We start from the raw sequence: 21,327 nt of genomic DNA on the forward strand, positions 1-21,327 counted from the left end.
ACACACGAAAGCGAACTCACCAGCAATGCCATCATGCCAAAAATCAGCGTCCCAGTCCCCGAACTTACCAACTGAATGTTCAGATTCGACAGTAGCAAAAATTCTCACAGCAAAGATACATGCAGATGCAATGATACATTTATGTTCTTGTATTATTTGAATGTACTGACATTATTACAATATGTAAAGAATAAAACACGATAATACAAGGAGAAATAATACATAGTGTATTCGGAAATTCCCACTGCAAACTTGTAGGACTTGTAGAGGGGGAGTGAGTACATTGGAACCCATGCCTGAAAACGTTCTACAGGTGTTTCAAAACATGACTGATAGGTAGGTTTGCAGAAGGGTAATCATGGTTGGATGGGGGGGGGGGGGGGGCGATTGCTTACGTCTGAGCCGTGCGTGGCTCGTGTTCCCGACATCATGTAATTTTACACCCTACTTTTAACGTACTTCCACCTCACTACGTTAATTTAAATTACCACTGTCACTGAGTTGCTGCTTTGCCTGACTTTGAGCGTCGTTAGCAGCGCGTATCGGTATATCCCCACTCGTAGTATCTTTGCTCAACTGCTATCACTCACCGGTCGTTGTCTGTCTATGGGAGTTCGGGTCGCGAGTTCGGGCTGCCAGTGAGTGGGAACGGGTCTGGAGCGCAGTCTGGACATGCCAGTCGGGGAGTTGCAGTCGGGTTGGAGCAGTGAGGTCTGCGTCGACATGGCTCGCCAGGGAAGTTAGCTCCACCCCAGTGAAGTCGTCTGGGTCTGCTGGCGGTCCCTGCGCAGTGTCGGAGCGTGTGTGGTGCTGTCCGATCGCTACGAGCTTCGTGGTTCACCGACCCAGGACGTCAAAGTTGAGTAGTGGTTTCAAGTACCCAAGCTACGTCCATTCACGTTGTGTGGTTCGTTTCAGTGGTTCGCTGTTGGGGATGTTTTCCTGTGAGCAACACTGAGTGTTTGTATTGCTGAAATTTAGCCGCCATGCGGTGGAATTAACTATATTGGTTGACTACAATTCAGGTGCACCAGTGGAATTTTCTGCCTTGTGGCCGTTAGTGTTCCGGTTACCTGCCCTGCCCAATAACGTAATTTCAGGCAGTGTCCTTTCCTCACCTGTTGTCGCTGTCGAACACGGTGTGAAGTTTTGACAGCTTAATACATATACATATTTGATTGTGGATAATCACACCCGTAACATTTTGTGTTTGAATTCTCATGTACCGATTGGTGGCAAGCAAGTCGTTTGTCGGTCGGTCATGGCTGTCACTTGGTTGGGTTCCGACGGATCAAGTGTAGTTGGGCTCACCACGTGTCTCACCTAAGTGAACGAGGGCGGACCGACCCCCTGGGGGTTTCTGAGCGTTGTTGTCTTTACTGGCTTTCTCACCGGTGTTTAATTGTCTGTTTATAATCTATCATAGCCAATGATGAAAAACAAAGTTCTTGGTTTTACTGTGTTTTATGTACCTAAGTTTGAATTCCGGCAAATGGATATTTTCTGATAGGTTATTGCCGTTGTGTTGTCTTTTCTTTTAGTCAGGTTTCAGCTACTTAAAACTTATGGCTTACGGTTGTATTTTTTTTTTAATTTTGGAAAATTAATTGTGGACCTTTAGCCTTGTGACCTTATTCTTAAAATTACTTTTCAAGCTTAAACATTGCGATTTGGAACCTTATTCTTAAAATTAACTTTCAAGCTTAAACACTGCGACCTTCAGTCTTTGAAAGGTTATGGTCATTTATTTCAAAATCTTGAAAATTTTATTGTGCGCTTTCAGCCGTTTGTATTGCATCTTGTTTATGTTTGTCTATCCACCCTTGCCTTGAGGCTTTCAGCCAAACGGTGTAATATATATAGTTTAATTATTTTATTGTTATTTTAACTGCATTTTTATCTTGTTGATTTTTAAGATTTCTTGTTTGGAGACCTTCAGCCGTGAAAGAGTTGCATTTTGAAACCCGTAGTTGTAAATGTGTTATTAAATTACAATAAATTACAATTTTAAGGTGAAACTGACCCCAACCTTGTTTGGCCCTTTCAACAATCCTAATCACCTGTTCTGCCCAACGGGTATAGCGGGCGTCTCCACGTCGGCCTTGCTAATGCCATTTGACGTCCATCCTACCTCTCTGACATAGTTCGAGTCGAGCCCAATTCGCGTGTCTGCGATTGTTAGAGCAACATGGCTGAGTACACGTTTGCAAAACCCTCCGAGATGATCCTTCTTTGTGGCGAAAGCATGGTAATGGAGGAGCTGCCAGTCGCTTTTTTTCAGGATCGTTATCCGCAACGTCCGACACCATCGCACACCCTTTCCTTCACAATTACGCAACAGCATCGAGAAAGTGTTCCTTCACCATCAGCAGGGATGACTGTAGTGCTCCAAGAAGACGCCGCACTTCCGAACTGCAAACACGCTGAAGACAACCAGTCAACGATTAAACGAACAATTGCGCTTGCGATGGATGTTGCGCCCAGCACCGTCTAGCATGTTGTGGATGGCCAACAATTGCATTCATACCACCTCCGACACTCCATACCACCTGTGACACGGACACGTAAATGAGACTCTAAGCCAGGTGACAGAGGTCAAATGACATCAGCTATTTCGACGTAAGCAACCACCGCCATGATTACCTTTTGCAAATCTACGCAGTCAACATGTTTTCAAACGGCTGTAGCACGGAACGGTACGTTTTTGTGAATTGTTTCCCATTTAATCACTCTCCTCTACTAGTTCTAGAAGTCTGTAATGGGAATTTTGGAACAGCCTGCGTAGAAGCCATAGAGTTCGTCTCCGGACCATTACCTAGAAATTCGTTCGATGTCTTACACCATTTATCATTGTGTCTGTATTGCACTAAATATACCTGTACAGTTGCGCAAATGTCGATAGTACGGCCGATGTATATTGTTTAGGGACAAACTTGCTCCATTCGTTCAAGGAACTTGCTATTGAATGCAGTAACGCCCACTTTACGCTCCGCCCTCAGGGCCGCAATTTGTGTTGCATGGTTCTGTCTCGTTTTTCGCGAAATGTGTTAATTGTACTTTAACACAGATACGCAGCAGTATGTATGGATGTACTGAAGAAGAGATGACCGCTATGCACCTTGTGCATGGTCTCCCTGAATGCAATGGAAGAGCGGCGGAACGACGCTTTGCCAATGTTTTCCACTGCGATGGAAACTACATCACTGAACTTTCGTGCCTGTACGTGAGAGCCTACTAGATATCGATTCGTGTAACGATGGTGACTTTTCCACTGCAGGCAAAGCATTTTCACACTGACAAAAATATGTGGTAACAAACGAAATCCGTAGTAGCTACATTATTGTTTTGCAACGAGCCACAGGATATTACGGTTCCAATTGTACTAAAGTCCTCCGAAAATATCTCTGAACAACATCGAAAAATTTTGTCGGTAGAGCTCGTGTTCACACTATATATTATACTGAATCGAAAATAATTTTATTTTGTTAAAGTATAAAAAATACAGTTCATGAAAACCTAATGGATTAAACGGAATAGAAATAATGTTCTAAGTAAATATTTGGTTTTGCAAACAACGTTATATGCAAAACATAGGCAACTCCTGTGTTACTTTGTGTTAGATGATATTAGCTGGTGAATGCAGCTATGAAAACTACAGGTTCTGTGTAGTAAACAAAACTTTTTGAAGAATAATACTACATGACGAAAGAGATTTTTTATAATGTGTTTAACCGTTCATAGTTTGGTTTTGTTTCAGATAAAATTATCTATCTTGTAATCGTTCAGATTCCTGTAGCTGCAAAGTGTTTTTGGACGGCAGATATGTCTTTACTGGTGTTTCTTTTAATATTACCCTGCATAGTTATCTGGTATTCTTGTTGTAGCTGTTAAAAATGTTTAATTTGAAACTTCTTTATTTTAATGAGTGTGTCTATACTTAAATTGCTGAATGACTGAAAAGATGAAACTTCTACGTTATTTGATTCTGAAACAGTTGAGTAAAACTGAACGTACGGAGCCTACTTTCTTTTTACTTTTTATTATCATGTCAACACTGACCCGCAATATTATAGAGCAACGCAGTCTGACTGTACAAAACAAATTACAACCTGACTTCAAATAATTAATAAAAAAGAATGGCCCTGAATAAGAATCAATCCCGACTATAACCTATACATTTCATTAAGCACTTACCTCACAAAAATCTTCATTGCGTGAACTACTGCAATACAGCGAGCGTCAATACTGCCAGGTAAATAAAAGGTTCTAACTACTAAATCCACTAATTGCTAATAGGGATGTCGTTAGCAAAGAAAAGATTTTGTTGCAAACCAAATAATGCATTTTTTACCTTAATAATGTGACACCCAGTTCAAACACGAATATAAATCGTCACTGACATCCATTACAAAGATATATAATCATGAATAATTTTCAATCTCCAAGACGGATACTTCCAGGTCATTAGCCTTCGCTAACACTTTAGACCTGTACCCTCCATCAATACTAACTTCCACATCTAACATCCATCACTGCTGGCTCTTCACCTCCAACTGCCCAACAGTATTTCCATCACTGCTGGCGATTAACTTCCAACAACGAGTCCACGCTAACCGCTGATTAGCGAATCTGATTCTAGCTATTTTCTATATAAACTATTAGCGAAGAAGACTCACGTCTTACGTCTTAGCTGTGGAGATGCTGAGGGTATTCATCACTACCTAGGACCCAAATGGGCGTGGAAAGAAATTGTTTTCAAAACTGGATCCTTGAAAAACGGAAAGAAGTTTTTTGTTTGCTATAGTTCATGACCGCTGCCTCGTTATCTTACCTCAATCCGTATTCTTCAAGGTTATTTCCTTGGCGCAGTCCATCTGAAATTATTCCTCCCGATCACAGTTCAAATATCTACCGTTACTGTCTTTCGTTCTTTTTAAATGTTCAAATCTGTGTGAATTCCTATGGGACCAAACTGCAGAGGTCATCGGTCACTAGACTTACACACTACTTAAAGTTACTTAAACTAACTTATACTAAGAACACACACACACACACCGATGCCCGTGGGAGGACTCGAATCTCCGGCGGGGGAGGCAGCGCAATCCGTGACATGGTGCCTCAAACCTCGCGGCCACGTTGGGCGGCTTTGTTCTTGTCTTGAACTAACAGTGCTATAAGTTACTTTGTGCGACATTTTCCTTGTATGTTTGATAACAGTACCATTCACAACAGAAGGAAAAATCCAGCTGTCTACACCAAACTCCTAAACTAAAATCAAGTTTTTGTCTCATTAATGATAGCCTGAATTGTCTAATCAGGGAACGTCAACAAAAATAAAACGCGATAACCTTTTGCGCAACTACTCAATACTAAATTACGACAGTGTTTAGTGATCCGAAGAGTTACTAAGAAAGCTGTCAACAGAACTGCCTTAAAATTTGATCAGCGAAGAAGAGACTTTACGTGGATTTTTTATCTAAATGATCTGTTTATACCGAGAACGACATGTATTCTAATTCGATGTTGGTGAAACTATGAATTAAATTATAATTAATTCACATCCCTGTACACGATGTTGATGTTAAACAGGAATGAATGCATGTACAATGTCTCCCCAATTCGTCACACATTCCGCTGTACAATATATTCGCATATTAATTTCAATAACATTATGCGCTGAAAATAAGTATATTTTACATTTAGCAGTTCTCCCACATCCTAAAACTAAACTTAACTCCGTCCGAACAGGTCATGAAGGCCCAACGGCACCGACCGGCCGCCGTGTCATCCTAAGCCCACATGCGTCACTGGATGCGGATATGGAGGGGCGTGTGGTCAGCACACCGCTCTCCCGTTCGTATGTCAGTTTACGAGACCGGAGCCGCTACTTCTCAGCCAATTAGCTCCCCAGTTTGCCTCACAAGGGCTGAGTGCACCCCACTCGCCAACAGCGCTCCGCGTACCGGATTGTCACCCATCCAAGTGCTAGCTCAGCCCAACAGCGCTCAACTTCGGTGATCTGACGGGAACCGGTGTTACCACTGCGGTAAGGCCGTTGGCTGCATACTACCTCTTGGAAGACTAATTAATGTTTTCTCATGTGGCCTTAATGGCGTCACTGCAGCGTCACCGATAAGCAGCTTTCATTTACATTCGCATGAGTACTTTGCAGTCACACTTAAGCGCTTGTCAGCCCGTTCATCGAACCAACTTCGGACTATTTCTCTACAGTTCCTCAGTGCATGGGAAGATGAATACTTCTTCCCGTGTGAGCTCGTATTTCGTTTCTTCACAGTCGCCATTGAACATCTGAGACTGTTCACGCTCCTTATATACCATACGAGGTCTGTTAACACCACTAAACACTGTCAGCACTACGAAGTCTGGTGATCGTTATTTCTGTTACAGAGAATTGCAGCTGTAATCATTTAATATCCACCAATGGTGTGTATGTATACGAAGGTATATTGGCATCCAACCGTGCTTCGTTTTTTTGTCAGTGTACTTAAATGTTGCTCAAACGTCATCAATAACTTTTACGCAGCCACTTTTTCTCAGTCAGCTGGAAATAATGTTTGGACACACGAAACGCGGTAAGGTTTACGAGACTTTACGTGCTCCAAATTGCTACAGTATGATAATATGTACGTTTAACATAGGTCGCGCAAGCCGTCTACAGATGTTGTTGGCCAAGCAGTTTTCTGCCAAATGTTTGCAAGTGGTTCCTGCGTTCGATCCAGAGGCTTAAGGTTACACTCACAATTAGAGTTATTATCATTGCACCACCAATTAGTTGTCAACTTCTGAAGACCGCTTTTAGAATGAAAACTGTGCCTTCATGAAAAAAATCCACTCGAAACACTTTCAATTAACAGTCGACAACTGAAGCTGGGACAATAACACACAAGGTGTTGTTCAGTGAGCGGTTTATCTTCGACATGCTGTACTACTGTTCGAGATGTGAAAACAACTGTTCTTGACGAGTGACTGAAAGTATCTCGGGTAATCATCAGTCACCTTAAGGAACACTTTTTTTCTCTTTCAGCATTTTGTGGAAGGGGAAACAGCAACTTAATTAAATTTCTTAAAGCGATTATTAACGATTCTTGTAAATTATAGATTGGCTCTGAGCACTATGGGACTTATCTTCTTAGGTCATCAGTCCCCTAGAACTTAGAACTAGATTTCAGCGATCAGTCGTCTTTTTTAAATTTTACTGGCAGCTCTAGATTTCAGCTAGAAGCCAGCCATTCCCAATGCACTATTATTTTTGCTGAATGTAATGCCTGTTGGCCGGCCGGAGTGGCCGAGCGGTTCTAGGCGCTACAGTCTGGAATCGCGCGACCGCTGCGGTCGCAGGTTCGAATCCTGTCTCGGGCATGGATGTTTGTGATGTCCTTAGGTTAGTTAGGTTTAAGTAGTTCTAAGTTCTAGGGGACTGATGACCACAGCAGTTAAGTCCCATAGTGCTCAGAGCCATTTTTTTGTAATGCCTGTTGGTCGGGCTTCATACAAAGTTCATTGAACTAGTTTCAGATGGCACATTTTCATTTTGTACTGACGGTGCCTGATCTTAGTAATAAACATCAAAACGGCAACCCCTGCTTTGTAAATGTTCGAAGAATGAATTTCACATCCACACGTTCCTCGTATCAAGTAAAAATCACTTTGACCTGGTAAGAGGCACATGTGGATTTTGACAATCAATCCGCAAACTTTTATAAAGCATCTGTTGCCACTCTGATGTTTATTGCAAAATCAGGCACTGTCAGTACAGCCTCCGTAGGTCAGGCTTGAAAATGAACGTGTAAGTTCTGAAACTATTAGCCGAATTTAAATAAACGCAAATGTTGACAGAATCCTTAATGAAAGCTTTAATATACTTAAGGAACCCATGACACGCACTAAACCATAGCGTTGGCCGCTCATAGCCACTAGAAACCGTTTTTATTTTAAAAATGTGCACATGATTGTTGTCGTATCCATGATTACGTGCTTGAATAAAGCTGAAAATGAAGATAATATAAATTGAAATAATTAGCAACCAGTTGCATAAAAGAAATTTAATTCCTTAACCGGTTTTGGCTGATTAGTGTCCTTCAGAATGCTACCCTGTCGCTTTATTTATTTGCCGTGGTCGTGTGGTTCATAGTGTCTGTACAACAGTGATATAAAGCAGCGAAGCAACAAGTGCAACTGGCTGATTAGCTCGTGTTCAGCCCGATTATTTTGATGTATACAACTACATATTCTGGGGATGGATAAAATACTGAACGTAAATAACAAAATCGTCAGTTAACTGCAGACGCACTAGTCATTCCACTTGAAAAAGTCTCGTATTGTCAGCAAAACTGCAGATCATCCATTATTATCACTATATTCTAGTGTATGTATATTACAGCGAATGATATCATACTGAATTAGAGCAGCCTCTCTGATTCTTTTCCTTTATCACTGCACTGAGAATGACATAGATCGAATTGGGCGAATTGTCAAAAAATTGGAAATGCAGTGGAATACGGTCTATCTCTATGACCTGTTATTCCGCCTCCAGTTTCCTGAGCATAAAAATTCTTACCCGCGTCACAGCAGCTTTGATATTACGCATGCAAAAGCCAAAAGAAATAGTGCAGCAGAACACTGAGCCGTACAGTACGTACCACGCGTCGTCTGGGGACCGCACAACACGCTTCTTGTGCTCCCACTAGCACACTGCCTCGGTTATCTCTTATCTTACAGCGCTATCTTGACCTTGTCTCTTGATGCGTCACAACCAGCCACGTACAGCGGGTGTCAAGAAATTCTAGTAACGACGTGGAGCGGTTCTAAGAGCGTTTTGGCTTCACGCTGCTCCTACGAAATATCATTTTTGCTCATCCCATGTAACAACTTCTAGACTTGACATAATATGAAGTGTTCCTAGCGTACGTAGAATTAGTCTTTGCTACGTTCTCAGAAACGAGACCGTATTAGCGTGTAGATCATATTACTACGAACTTCCAAAAATTTTAAATACTTATTTATCGTTATGTAGCGTAATTCTCTCCGAGTATACTGATCAAGCCCTGAGCTACGTTCATTGATGGCGTTCGCAACTGGTGTTTACTTTGATAAAAGTTAAGGTTTCAGTAAGTGCACTTATAGGATGTACTGAATGGAATGAACAGGGTAATGAGTACAGAATGTGGACTGAGAGTAAAGCCGAGAAAGACGAAGGTACACTAGCAAGTACTACACCACATCTCACGAAAAGCAAAAACCACGCCGCACCAATGCTATGCACAGTTTAATATATTATAATTATTTAGGTAATTAAAAATATTCTTCATTTATTTATTATTATAAATAAATATTCTTTATGTGAGCTTTCATTTTAATTATTGGTTTAGGTGTTGGTTTTAGTTGGTTTAGCTTAGTTTCTTATTCCCTTTTATCTTTACTCTCCTGAAAACATGGAAAATATAAATATTTAGTTTTAAATACCACAGGAGAGTAAGAGGTTTATTCCACAACGGCGATCTCGCGGAAATTCCTCGTCGTTATCTGCTCCACCTGAAATCTCTAAAACCTTTACTGTCTACGCAGATCGTTCAGCACAACTGCGTGGTATGTTGTTTGAGGTCCAACAATTTAGCAAGTTAAACTTTATTAATTCGAAGATAATCTCTTGAAAAATTATGACCGGGAAAAACGCAGGTTCGCACTATCGTTCCAAACTTCACTTCCAGGTGACCTACGTCTCGTAATATCTGTACCGTGGTAATTAACTAATTTCGGTATGGAGATATACACACCTTGAATACTTGATGTTAGCTATTGGATTTCATTTTGTGCAAGTAAACTGTTTTAACATTTACGATGTATCCTAATGGTGTCTGACAACAATACAATCTATCTCCTCCCCTAACACGTCCGATATCACCATTTCCTTCACAACGAGTCCTTAAAAAAGTCTATGATTCGGTAAGACACGGAAATGCGTTCGTAGCACGGCACATTTGATTCTCGCAGTCGGTATACGCCTTCACCACAATATGACCCAGCCCCGGTATCTGTTCGCGCGTTAAATGTCAATCCCAAGGGCACAGATTCGTTTTCCGGTTAGTTCGAAGCCTCCCGTCACACCAGAGAATGAGTTCATAGCGTCACTTCATTCATTTGTTGTATTCTGATATGTGAGAATTGTGTATGGTCTTCTTCAATCCATCAACAGTAGAGATGGGCAAACTGAAACACGTAACTGTTTCGAAACAAATGAAATAGCACAATGTAATGTTTCGATACGCTGTTTCGAAACAGTGAAACAGTTTATGTTTTGAAATCTAATAAAACTACACATTTTATCATCTTGAATGTCTACTGTATAAGTATGTTCATATAAGCACAAATGAGGTGCGAGAGCGATAATCATAGTATGAAACTATCACTTAGGCGTCTTGGCAGTTTCGTATTTCCTGCAGCAAATGCGCTGCTTTCGTTTCGTGTGACTATCATACTTTTCAATTGGTTGAGGACAGCCATAGCTGAAGACAGAAGAACCACCACAAACGGAACTGGAGGTTGGAGCAAACTGCAGAAACAACGGATACGCTACTGGGATTCCCACATTCCGTTAATATGGGTAATATACCCATCCCGCTAATTTCCATGCACACAAAGGGAATCATTGTGGATAATAGGCATAGTGATTATAGACCCACAAATAACGCCAAATAATTCGAATAAATAAGAAAATATAACAGAAAAAAATTTGTCTTTCAAGGTGTTTCGAACCGTTACTATAAATTCACCATGCTTTCCAGCCCTTCCCGTTCACCATTACACTATCAGTGATATGTCAAACAGATTGCTTGCAATTATACCTACATCAAATTTATGTATATGTATAATAACTGTCACTCTACGCCTTTTTTTATTCAAAATGTTGTAGGCTTACTTGCGTTTCTTAATATGATTACTGTACATGACCAGAGAAGCGTATGTTATAAAAAAGTATAATTTAAATGAATGATTTTCACATATTTATTATTTTGAATGTAAATAGTATGCGTTGTTTTATTGTTTGCTTAGTGTTTATAAAGCAGATGTTACGCCATTTCGAAATAGGACAGTCAGCTAGAAACGAAGCTTTATTTTCGGATATCTTAAACTTCATGCTATTGCTTGTCACAAAGATTTCGACACTCTTGAAAGTGTTTCATGAAGTGGTATGTTGTGTTTCAGTACCTGTGCCGCGCCCGAATCTCGTCCGACACAGAGCGGAATGAAACATCACTATTTCGATACAATTAGTCCGTTACAAGCACAGGTGGACTGAAACCGCCTTATTTTGAAACAACGATACAGTTTCTGTGTCTGTCTCGAGATCGAATCTGGTCCGGTTATCCGAGACAGGGACGGAATGAAACACCACTGTTTCGAAACAGTGAACCACAGCCGTTCCCAAACAATGAAACAGTTCCACGTATCGATACACTGTATCGGAACATAGAAACAGTGGCCAAGTCTAATAAACAGTATAAGGGGATTTCCTCGTACATTTGTTTAGCGATGGATGCTAGACATCAATGAATTTGCCAGATAGCTGTACCCACAGCCCATTATTTCGCCTTAAAGCCTTTCCAAAAACAACAGGTAAATCCTGCTTACCCTTACTATTTGATTTTCACGTGTTATAATCTTGGGATCTCGCATTGGGGCAGCGGGGACTAGGCTGAGCCAGCAGAGAACTTTGTCCGCTCTTCGATTCTGACATAGGAACTTTTTCTTCACTAAAGAACTGTCGAACATTCCTCGTGATTTTCTGTGATTCTATTAAAATGAAGGCTTTGCATGAGCTGAAAACACAGTGCCAAACGAGATCGGATATTTTGTACTTTTTACAAATCGCTCTATAAATTAGGTTTGCTTAGATTTCCTGGGTGACGGTTCGTTCCACCGTCTATCAGTGAAAACTGTCACGAATGTTAAAAGAGGGAGATTGTATACATGATGTAAGAAACGGTATCGTCAAACGTCTATGAAATAGTAGTGCCCCATAGAAAAGAAGAAGTATAATATATCGACATGTCTTCAGAAACATGTAATTTTCAGGTCAGGACCAAGTTACAACTCTTCAAATGTGGGTCCTTCTCAGAATATGTTCATTGTTAAGAGTCAAAATTTGGTGAAAATATACAGCAAAATTATACGTTGTGAAATCATGGACCGTTTATCACAATTTTCGAGCCGGCCGAAGTGGCCGTGCGGTTCTGGCGCTGCAGTCTGGAACCGCGAGAAAGCTACGGTCGTAGGTTCGAATCCTGCCTCGGGCATGGATGTGTGTGATGTCCTTAGGTTAGTTAGGTTTAACTAGTTCTAAGTTCTAGGGGACTAATGGCCTCAGAAGTTGAGTCCCATAGTGCTCAGAGCCATTTGACCCATTTTGAACAATTTTCGAGGTTGACGAACTGTATAGTCTTTTAATTATGGTTAAGAATTCTCGACTAAATCTTTTTGTTGTAATTACGCTCTAAAGGTGCTTGTGACTTATTCTGTTAGACGCTTTCAAGCAGTCAACTGATAATATGGCCGCTTACACTGTTGTTGTTGAAGTTGCCCCTGTGAACGAAATGACATCAGACAACCAGAGAAGCTCTTTTCCTGGCTGATGTATGCTATGGACCGTAAGTGATAATAAAATCACCTGTTTCAGTTTAACGTTCAATGCTCTATTTAATATCATATGATCAAAGTCCCAAATAGATATGGGCCTGAATTTCGCCTTCTTTTCTTTAGCATTGAGCACTACTAGTCGTTTTTTAAAATGGCGGAACATCGTCGTATATCCAAATACAGCTCGTGACATCAGTGATATGATGTTTCATCGTCTCTCAAAATCTCATATAAAACTCAGAGGGTATTCCATCTGAACCTTGTGACTTCCCATTTACAGTTTTTCTGATAGGTTCGGAAATTTCTTCTTCCATGAAGGGGCGTCTTCCCCATGGGAGTTTTGAAAGTATTTACGAACTTCTTGTAAAGTGCCTTTCTGTTCTCTCACCACAGTATCTTGCTCCGTTCGTATTTATTTTACTCTGCCGCTGAACCCTCCTTCTATTGTTTCTTAAAAGATGGTACAAGGATGATTGTTCTTGCTCGAAGTCATTGATGACTTCGGCTCTTACTTTCAAACCATCCAGCTGTTGCGATTTGATACGTGAAATTGTAGCCTAAGCTCCCTAATACTTTGTCTATCACACACTAGTTCGGTAATTCTGCAAACAGAGTGTTTTAAGACGTCTCATTGTTCTCTCCTTTTTTAGCTTGGAAACCATATTAAAAACTTCCTTCTTCTTGACTCTGTCAATTTTACCCACCAGTCCAGTGCATTAGGATGTTTCTGCAGTTGCTTTGTACATGTCCGCCATACTCCATTTAATTCGTGTTCTCATTCCCCTTCGAAGAGGATACTGAAATTGAGCTTCTATATTCCCCTTGCACCTCTGAGTTGCTGTCGCTGCGTCTTGATGATGTCATGTGACAACAATGGTCAGAGAAATCGACAGTTATATTCCAGAATTAACTGCATTTGTTTTTAATGTCCCTGTTACATGCATTCTATCTAGCCTGCTGTCTGATATATTCGTTTCGTAGGTGTCTGAGTCGGTACTGATGTATTTGTCAGTTTCCACGTGTCATAGACGGCAAGGCTTTCAACGAGCGCCTTTAGTTCTTCCGAAGTGTTGCAGTTTGGATGTTGATCAATAACATTTAACAATCAGCTGAAATCGTCGCCTAAGATAATTTTCTGTGGGATTTTACGCAATATCCTTCTTAAAGAAATTTTCTCTCTCTAATTTGTTACCTGACTCAGAAAGTGCATATTACATTTACTATTAGTGTGTCATAAATAAATCCCAATATGCCTCTTCCTTTGCAACCAGTCCTGGCGACATTCAGGTAAGATTCGTAGCCTGTACCAGACTTCCCTCTGTACTAACTTTTTTTAAGAGTGCTACATACATAGTAAAGCAATGAAGGACGATATTTTTAGTTTACTCGTCAATTCATTTACATTTATTGTGGCAATGGTACAGCTCGGCTCCATGAAATCCGGCTCCATGAAATCGTAGCGTGTTTGGAATGAATTTAAATAAAATAATTAAAAATGTCCCGGTGAGTTTTATTGATCATCTACTCAGGATCCATATTTTTTACCGTTACATATTTGTCCCACATCTTTACACCCTTGTAGGTACACTAAGTTTACAGATACGTTTACCAGAGCCTTCATTTTCAGCCTTATGCATCATTTTACTGACACCTGAAGTATTAGTATCATTCCTCACAGACTTTCCTTGTTCCTGTGATGACATTGTTATCTGTTTCTTGTTCTGCCTCTGGCTACTACCGGAGAGACTGACCTCTTCGTTTGTATCGCATCAATTTCTGCGTTGCTGGTCTGAGGGAGCTCCTTCAGTTCGTAGTCCGCAGTTTCTTGGCAACTTATTCGTCTGTTAATCTTCCGTTCCGTTCCATAAATTCCTCCCTCATATCCATAACTGTGGACGATTCGCTTGTTCCTTCATCAGTGGTAGCTGTTTACCTGCTGAGTTTCCTAAGTCTGTTCCATACTTCTTGCTTTTAGTTTTGTTTACATCTTCTCGTTGGAATTTTCTTGACACTGCTGCACCAAATTATGTTCGTCAGTTTGTGTCAGTCTGATGTGCTCACTATTCCCAATTCATTTCTTTTCAGTGCGTATTCGTTTCTTCTACTCTCTCTGTTTGAATTTACTGACTGGATTGCAAATCAGCGGCTTCATTTCGCTGGACAAGATAATGACTTACGTACTTATGTGCTGGGAGTCAGTATCACTTGGAAGTTTTACAGTCCTTTTACAGCCCTTCTTCGATCACAGGAATCTGTCAAAAGCTCCACTGAGTAGCAGACTGAACAAGTACGGGGCTGGACTTCGTACGCTACGTACGCTCTGCGGTCACAAATAGAGTGGTGTACGCTTTGGTGTATGCCTCTGCAAATCTACCCTACCCCCTCATTCTGTTTAGTTTAACAAAGACACATTTCTCTGACCATGTATCCTCTCTACCATCGTAGACAGTGCCTTATATGTTCAGACTATCTCCTATTTTATGAAATGGAAATTCAAAATGCAAGTTGTAAATTCTTAAGGATCGTTAATCTAAGAGGAGTGTTCAATAAGTAATGCAACACATTAATTTTCTCGACCAGTTTCGGTTGAAAAAATGCGAAATTTGCAGTCGGTCATCGTGGAATATTCCCGATTCAACCCCTGTGGTTTCGTGGATTTCCGATTGGTGGCAGCACTATAGGTAGCCTTGAAAATGGCGTCTGTAAAGGAAGTGCGTTCCAACCAGAGGGATGTTATTGAGTTTCTGTTATCGGTAAACCAGAGCATCGCAGATATTCATAGACGCTTGCAGAACGCCTATGGAAATCCTGGCAGTGAACAAAAGCACGGTGAGTTGTTGGGCGAGGCGTCTGTCATCTTCACAACAAGGTGGCCCAAACCTGTCCGATCTCCCTCATGCCGTCCGGCTGCACACAGCTGTGATTCCAGTTATGATGAAGCGGGCACTCTCATTCGAGGTGACCGACGGATCACAGTCAAACACCTCGCAGGGCAGAACACGTTTCTGATGGTAGCGCCGACACACCCGTCCACCAGTTAGGCTACTCAAATGTGAATGTGCCCGCTGGGTTCCTCGCAGCCTAACAAAAGACCGTAAGGAGCAACGAAGGACCATCTGTGTGGAATTACTTGCGCGTTATGAGGCTGACCATAACATTTTTTGTCGATCACCGTCACAGGCGATGATATATTAGTTTATAACTTCGAACTTTAGGTTTTCCGTGATTTCCCTAAATCGCTCCAGGCAAATGCCGGGATGGTTCCTTTGAAAGGGCACGGCCGACTTCCTTCCCCGTCCTTCCCTAACCCGATGAGGCCGATAACCTCGCTGTTTGGTCTCTTCCCCAAAAACAACCCAACCCTCCTCCCTCATGGTGCAACGATCGACTGGGAAGCGTGTTGTGGTACCCTCAGGTAATCGAAGGCATGTGTCCAGTGTCTTCATTGCCACAAAAATGCAAACGAACTTCTCTTTTTCCATGACAGCGCGAGGCTTCACACAAGTCGGAGCACTCGAGAGGATATCACACAACTTCATTGGACTGTTCTTCCTCATTCAGCCTACAGCCGGATGTCGTCCTTCCGTTGTCCATCTGTTCGGCCCAATGAAGGATGCACTCTGCAGGAAGCAGTACATGGATGATGGGGAGGCTATTGATGCAGCAAGACGTTGGCTGCAACGTCGACCAGTGGACTGGTATCATGTGGGCCTCCACGCCCTACTAGAAATGTGGTGTAAGAACTTCGTATTGAACGGAGATGTTGAAAAATAGGATTTTGTAGCCAAAAGAGTGGGAAATAATGCGGTTTAGTGGACTTCTCAAGAAAGTCAACTTGTTTTCTGAAAAAAAGTGAGTTTCATTTCTTACTGAATGCTCCTCGTAAACCAGCATAAGTAATTATATATGTGTTTGATGAACTATAGCCGCTTTTAAATTTGCCATTACTTTGCGCTTTTTTTATACAAAATTCACCACTGATACACTTCACTTTTTGTAGCGTTAGCCATTTGCACAAGGAAAAATTTCTCGTCGTTCATTATTACTTCGTGTACCACCTAGTCACGAAAGGGGAACAGAGACGAACGGACACTACTACTCTCAAAGCTAAACCTCAACCAGAATAAAACATTTTCACTGTACTTACAGTTACGAAGCCATGCCACGGAAGGAAGCGGCGAACTGTGAACACCGTCGATCCGCCCGGAAGGCCTCAGCGCTCGTGCACACCGCAGCGGCCGGGAGCGGACTGACCGCCAGACCACAAGGCCCGACACGCTTGAGCAATGCTTTAGATAACTCTGCGACGTATGTACGTTGAGTAGAGCGCTCGTTTTTCTTCTTGGTTTGGTAATATATCATTCCAGTTTGTTGTAGGATCAACACTAACCATTATATATATTAGAAAGAAGAAAATCTACAACATTTTTCTTTTTTTTTTTAGGAATAAACTTAACATTTGTTATTTGTTTCTCTGCTACCAGTTTCGGATGCGCAGCCTTATTCTATAGCTCTCGTTCTTGTTCATATCAGACAAGTTACCATGCTGCCACCTGCTATCAGCACTACCAACCGTTAGACTAGATTGGCAATTTGTTAGGGTATAAGTATATACCGGGCCAATTTTTTTAAAATTTCTTTTACTTATTTTGGTCCGATTTTTTTGTAGCACTAACAAGTCTTCGAGCTACTGCACGCTGAGCATCAGACAGAGACAAAAAGGTAGGAGGTCATAATGTTCTAACCGTTTATTTTTTAGTTTTCAGGGTGATTCAAAAGTAACTGTACACAGTTCGCGGTTGTAGTGTATGCATCAAAATAAGTGTAAAATCTTAAATACAATTCTACGTCAAATTTCTTTGTTTCAGGGAAATGCAGTAGAGGAGGGATCTCAAGTGTTACACAAACAACACAAAATTAATTCTTCTCAGAAAGCAGTGACACGAAAGGACCCGAAATCCAACACAGTTATGTTCTGAGCATTTACTCCAGAACATGTTCAAAATGACTTCCATGTAGATAAACACAATGGCATGCTCGACCTCTTACTGTTATCAGAATGTTTTAGGCTCCATCCTTTTCACTGTGCACAATTCCACAGCCATTTTCAGGTTAATGCCGTAGTTGTGCTACATTCTCAATTGCAATACCATACACTCCTAGACACGGCCGCAAATGTAGAACTTCAGGAAGTTAAGATCCGGAGATCTCGTGGGCCAAGGGACTTAACGGGCGATCAACGCTAAGATACTCTCTTCCATCCCAACTCATGTGTCCAGGGGCACAGCTGTGCATAAGGTAGCAAGTGGGACATCATGAAGCACACCATACAATTCATGTTCCAAACACTGTCGAAACTTTGTCAGTCCGCTGCTGTGGAATAACATACGGTGCGAGTAACTAAACCAAAGAAAACGTTCACTGCTAAACGGTGTTGATACCCTCGGACAGTAGTTAAAGAGTCCGTGCAGGATACGGCGGCTGATGCGCAATGACCAGTTTTCTTTCAAAGCGTTGGGCGAGGTCATTCGTTTGTTCAGAAGGGGAAACCGACAGAGTTTGCCACCTTTCCACCGGTCAGCGATGACAGAAACGAGGCGCGCGCCCTGCAATGTTTCTCAAACGATTTTCCGGAAACAATTCGATAAATAAGAATGTAATATATGTACTACTTATATCCTTATATGTCAGGTTAATGATGATGTGACCATCATTGCGTTAATGGTCATAGTTACTGTGATATTCACATGGAAGTAAGACACTGCGAGGAATTCGAAAAGTTTGGAATGAAAAATAGGGGTCGCTATGATTTTGCGTTTGGTGCATATTACATAATATGTTGCAACGTATAAAATTTATCAAACATATCGGAATTTTTCTTAAGACTTGAGTGGGCGTCTTTGTCTGTCACCAATCTCGAAAAAATTGGTCTAATGTAGCACACTCATTCGCGATTGCCCCACGCCAGCAATAAAACCAGCGTGAAATATCCACAACGTTTGTTATCCACAACGTTCCTCATATTTCGTAGATATCAAAAAGAGATTCTCGCAGATGATAGCTTGCAAAGAGGAGAGTATTTTGGCATATGTTTATCACGCAAGACGTCGTATCTAGCGTGTTATTCCACTAACTCCGGACTTTTATATTGAAATAATCTAATTTCTAAGGGCCATCGATACCTGGTGAATCGAGAAATACCATGGTTTGGAAACAACGTAATTGAAGACATTACAAGTTTATTTTGAACTCAGGATGTGCTTTTTCATAGGCTGCTGACCCTACTTTTCCTCAGTTCATCACTTAATAAACGTACACTGTTTCAGAAATCTTTCGAAATTCTGTTTGCACAACATGTTATTGAGGTGACATTTTGTAAACTCCGCTGTGTTTTGGCCAAAGAAGCAAATTTTAACATGGCTACAAGAGAACTGTATAAGTCTTACTCAAAATTCGGCGCTCATGACTCTTGTGTTACAAATGGTTAACGAGCCAAATGAAAGTAGATTGCTGCATTTTCAGCGGAATTGTTTCTACATACCAGCCGAAGCAGAGGTGGCAGATCGTTTTGAATGGTCACCATGAAAGTGTGGTTGTGTAGGGGCTCCACTTAATATTTCCAAAGAATGTCAGCTTCACTTTAGAATGGCACTTTCCCTCCAGCACTAGCATTTCCCCTAAGCGACTGCACGTAATCCCCACCAATACCGCTCCCCGAGCCTGGCGTGTCGACTGCGCATCTACCAGCCACAGAATTTCGCACGGACTCTACCTGAGGATCCTCATATACACACCCACGCGCTTGTGTTATGAGCATTCACGATACCCACACGGGTAAACAGGCTCTCATCCGTATCAATACCCGACGGCCGAATAGTGAACCATCAACACGAAGCTCGAGTAACTACTGACAGAAATTATGACGTCTACAGGTGTCAGCTCCTGTCCCTTCTGCAGGTGAAATGGATGAAATTGCTGTCTTCAAAGCAGGCACCATACAGTTGATTGAGGAATACCTACAATGGGACCTATACGGTGGGTACTTATGGTCAGATCTTCATCTACCATTTGCATAATGCTCTCAAAACACACAACATCCTGCTGAGGTCGACCAAACCGTGGCACACCACGAATGCCATATTCCCTTAAACACCTATCCTCAGCTGTGAAAGTCAGACGGTTTTGTACACTTCTGTTTGGAAAAATATCCATATAACGTCGTCTTACTGCTAGTGCGCTGTCTTTTGCTGCTCCGTAAAGGAGGTGAATATCCGCGTACTCATCAGTTGAATATGCCTTTATATCGTACACGATGACTGCAGTGTATGTACTACCGACAGAATGTACGTCTGGTGCCGCTACACTACAGCACCATAGAGTACAACGGACGACAGTGAAGACAACTAAAAAAAGGCATTTCGTGCCAGAATCAACCGAGAAGTGTAGAGGGATGTGCAAAGCCACTCAGTTGATAAACAGACGAACACGACATGTCGAAACCGGGTACTGGCCCACGATGCAAAACCTGACGCTGGCCTCGGTGGCCGAGCGGTTCTAGGCGCGGCAATCCGGAACCGCGAGACTGCTACGGTCGCAGGTTCGAATCCTGCCTCGGACATGGTTGTGTGTGATGTCCTTAGGTTAGTTAGGTTTAAGTAGTTCTAAGTTCTAGGGGACTGATGACCTTAGATGTTAAGTCCCATAGTGCTCAGAGCCATTTGAATCATTTTTTCGTCTTTAGGAAAGGCGAGTTTTGTTAGACAGCACTGGGATGGAAGATGGGGTGCAAAATGTAATAGGTACTTGTGTATACCGATTACCAAATGTGATCCCTCTGTCTTTGCGACACTAGTGTGCACACGTGTTAAGCTTCGAGAAGTTTCAAGCTGGTGGACATTGTAGCAAGTATGGGTGGAAGGAGTGTGACGAACTATTACAGTTAAGAATTATTATTTTGCCGTGGATAGGACATAGCTTTGGCTTACTGTGAAGTGTGAATGAACTGTATAGCTAAAAACTCCACATTACTTGCATATTAGTATTGTGAAACAAAAGTAAAGCTACTAAGGACTGTAACGACAAAACACGGAAATCCGAAATGTGAAATTCCAAATGTATTCAAGCATTTTGTACTCTTTATTATGACTATAGATACCTATCTTTTGTTTGTGGATTATCACCTGAAGACCCACACTGCGGAATCCTTTGGATTATTTTAAGATTTCACTCTGCACTAAAGCCGTTCAGGAATATAATTTTTGGAGTTCATAAGTTTCAACGAAAGCTGTGTAAAATGACCGCCAAGGGTCGCCGTTCGCAGCATGCTATGATGAGAGAGCAGGAGAGACCACGTAGCTTCCGCCGCAGCCAATAGTGACGTCTGCAATCTAAGGAGGTACATCTCTGGTCAAAGAGGCAAAGCAGTAAGAAATTCATCTCCTATGAAGAACGACCAGTTGCAGTACTGACAAAAACATTGCTGTTATTGCCGCAGTGAGAGCCATATTAAATTAGTAGACATTCAGAGTTGACTTCAGTCTATAGCAAGTGTTTTAAATGTATCTGCCCAGCTATTTTAAAGAGATATTTAATAGTAGAAAGTATTGTAACTTTAATAAGGCAAAAATATTTAGTTTCATACAGAAACAACAGAAAGCTTAATCCAGTGAAATT

General features: G+C 41.5%; 1 protein-coding gene and 1 pseudogene across 2 annotated transcripts in view; both read right to left on the reverse strand.

The window, feature by feature from the left end:
- Positions 1-16,891, reverse strand: part of LOC126145420 (glutathione S-transferase 1-like) — a 79,662-nt gene extending 62,771 nt beyond the window's left edge. Inside the window, exon 1 of one of the 2 annotated variants that reach the window (XM_049915557.1) lies at positions 8,661-8,704. The gene's annotated coding sequence lies outside the window, so the exon portion shown is untranslated. Of the gene's footprint in view, positions 1-8,660; positions 8,705-16,801 lie in introns of those variants that run through there. The other variant, XM_049915556.1, reaches the window with a different exon arrangement.
- On the reverse strand, positions 5,943-6,060 carry LOC126163667 (5S ribosomal RNA; annotated as a pseudogene).
- Positions 16,892-21,327: the final 4,436 nt, after the last annotated feature.

Source organism: Schistocerca cancellata, chromosome 2 (assembly GCF_023864275.1).
Source record: "Schistocerca cancellata isolate TAMUIC-IGC-003103 chromosome 2, iqSchCanc2.1, whole genome shotgun sequence".
Lineage (NCBI taxonomy): Eukaryota > Metazoa > Arthropoda > Insecta > Orthoptera > Acrididae > Schistocerca > Schistocerca cancellata.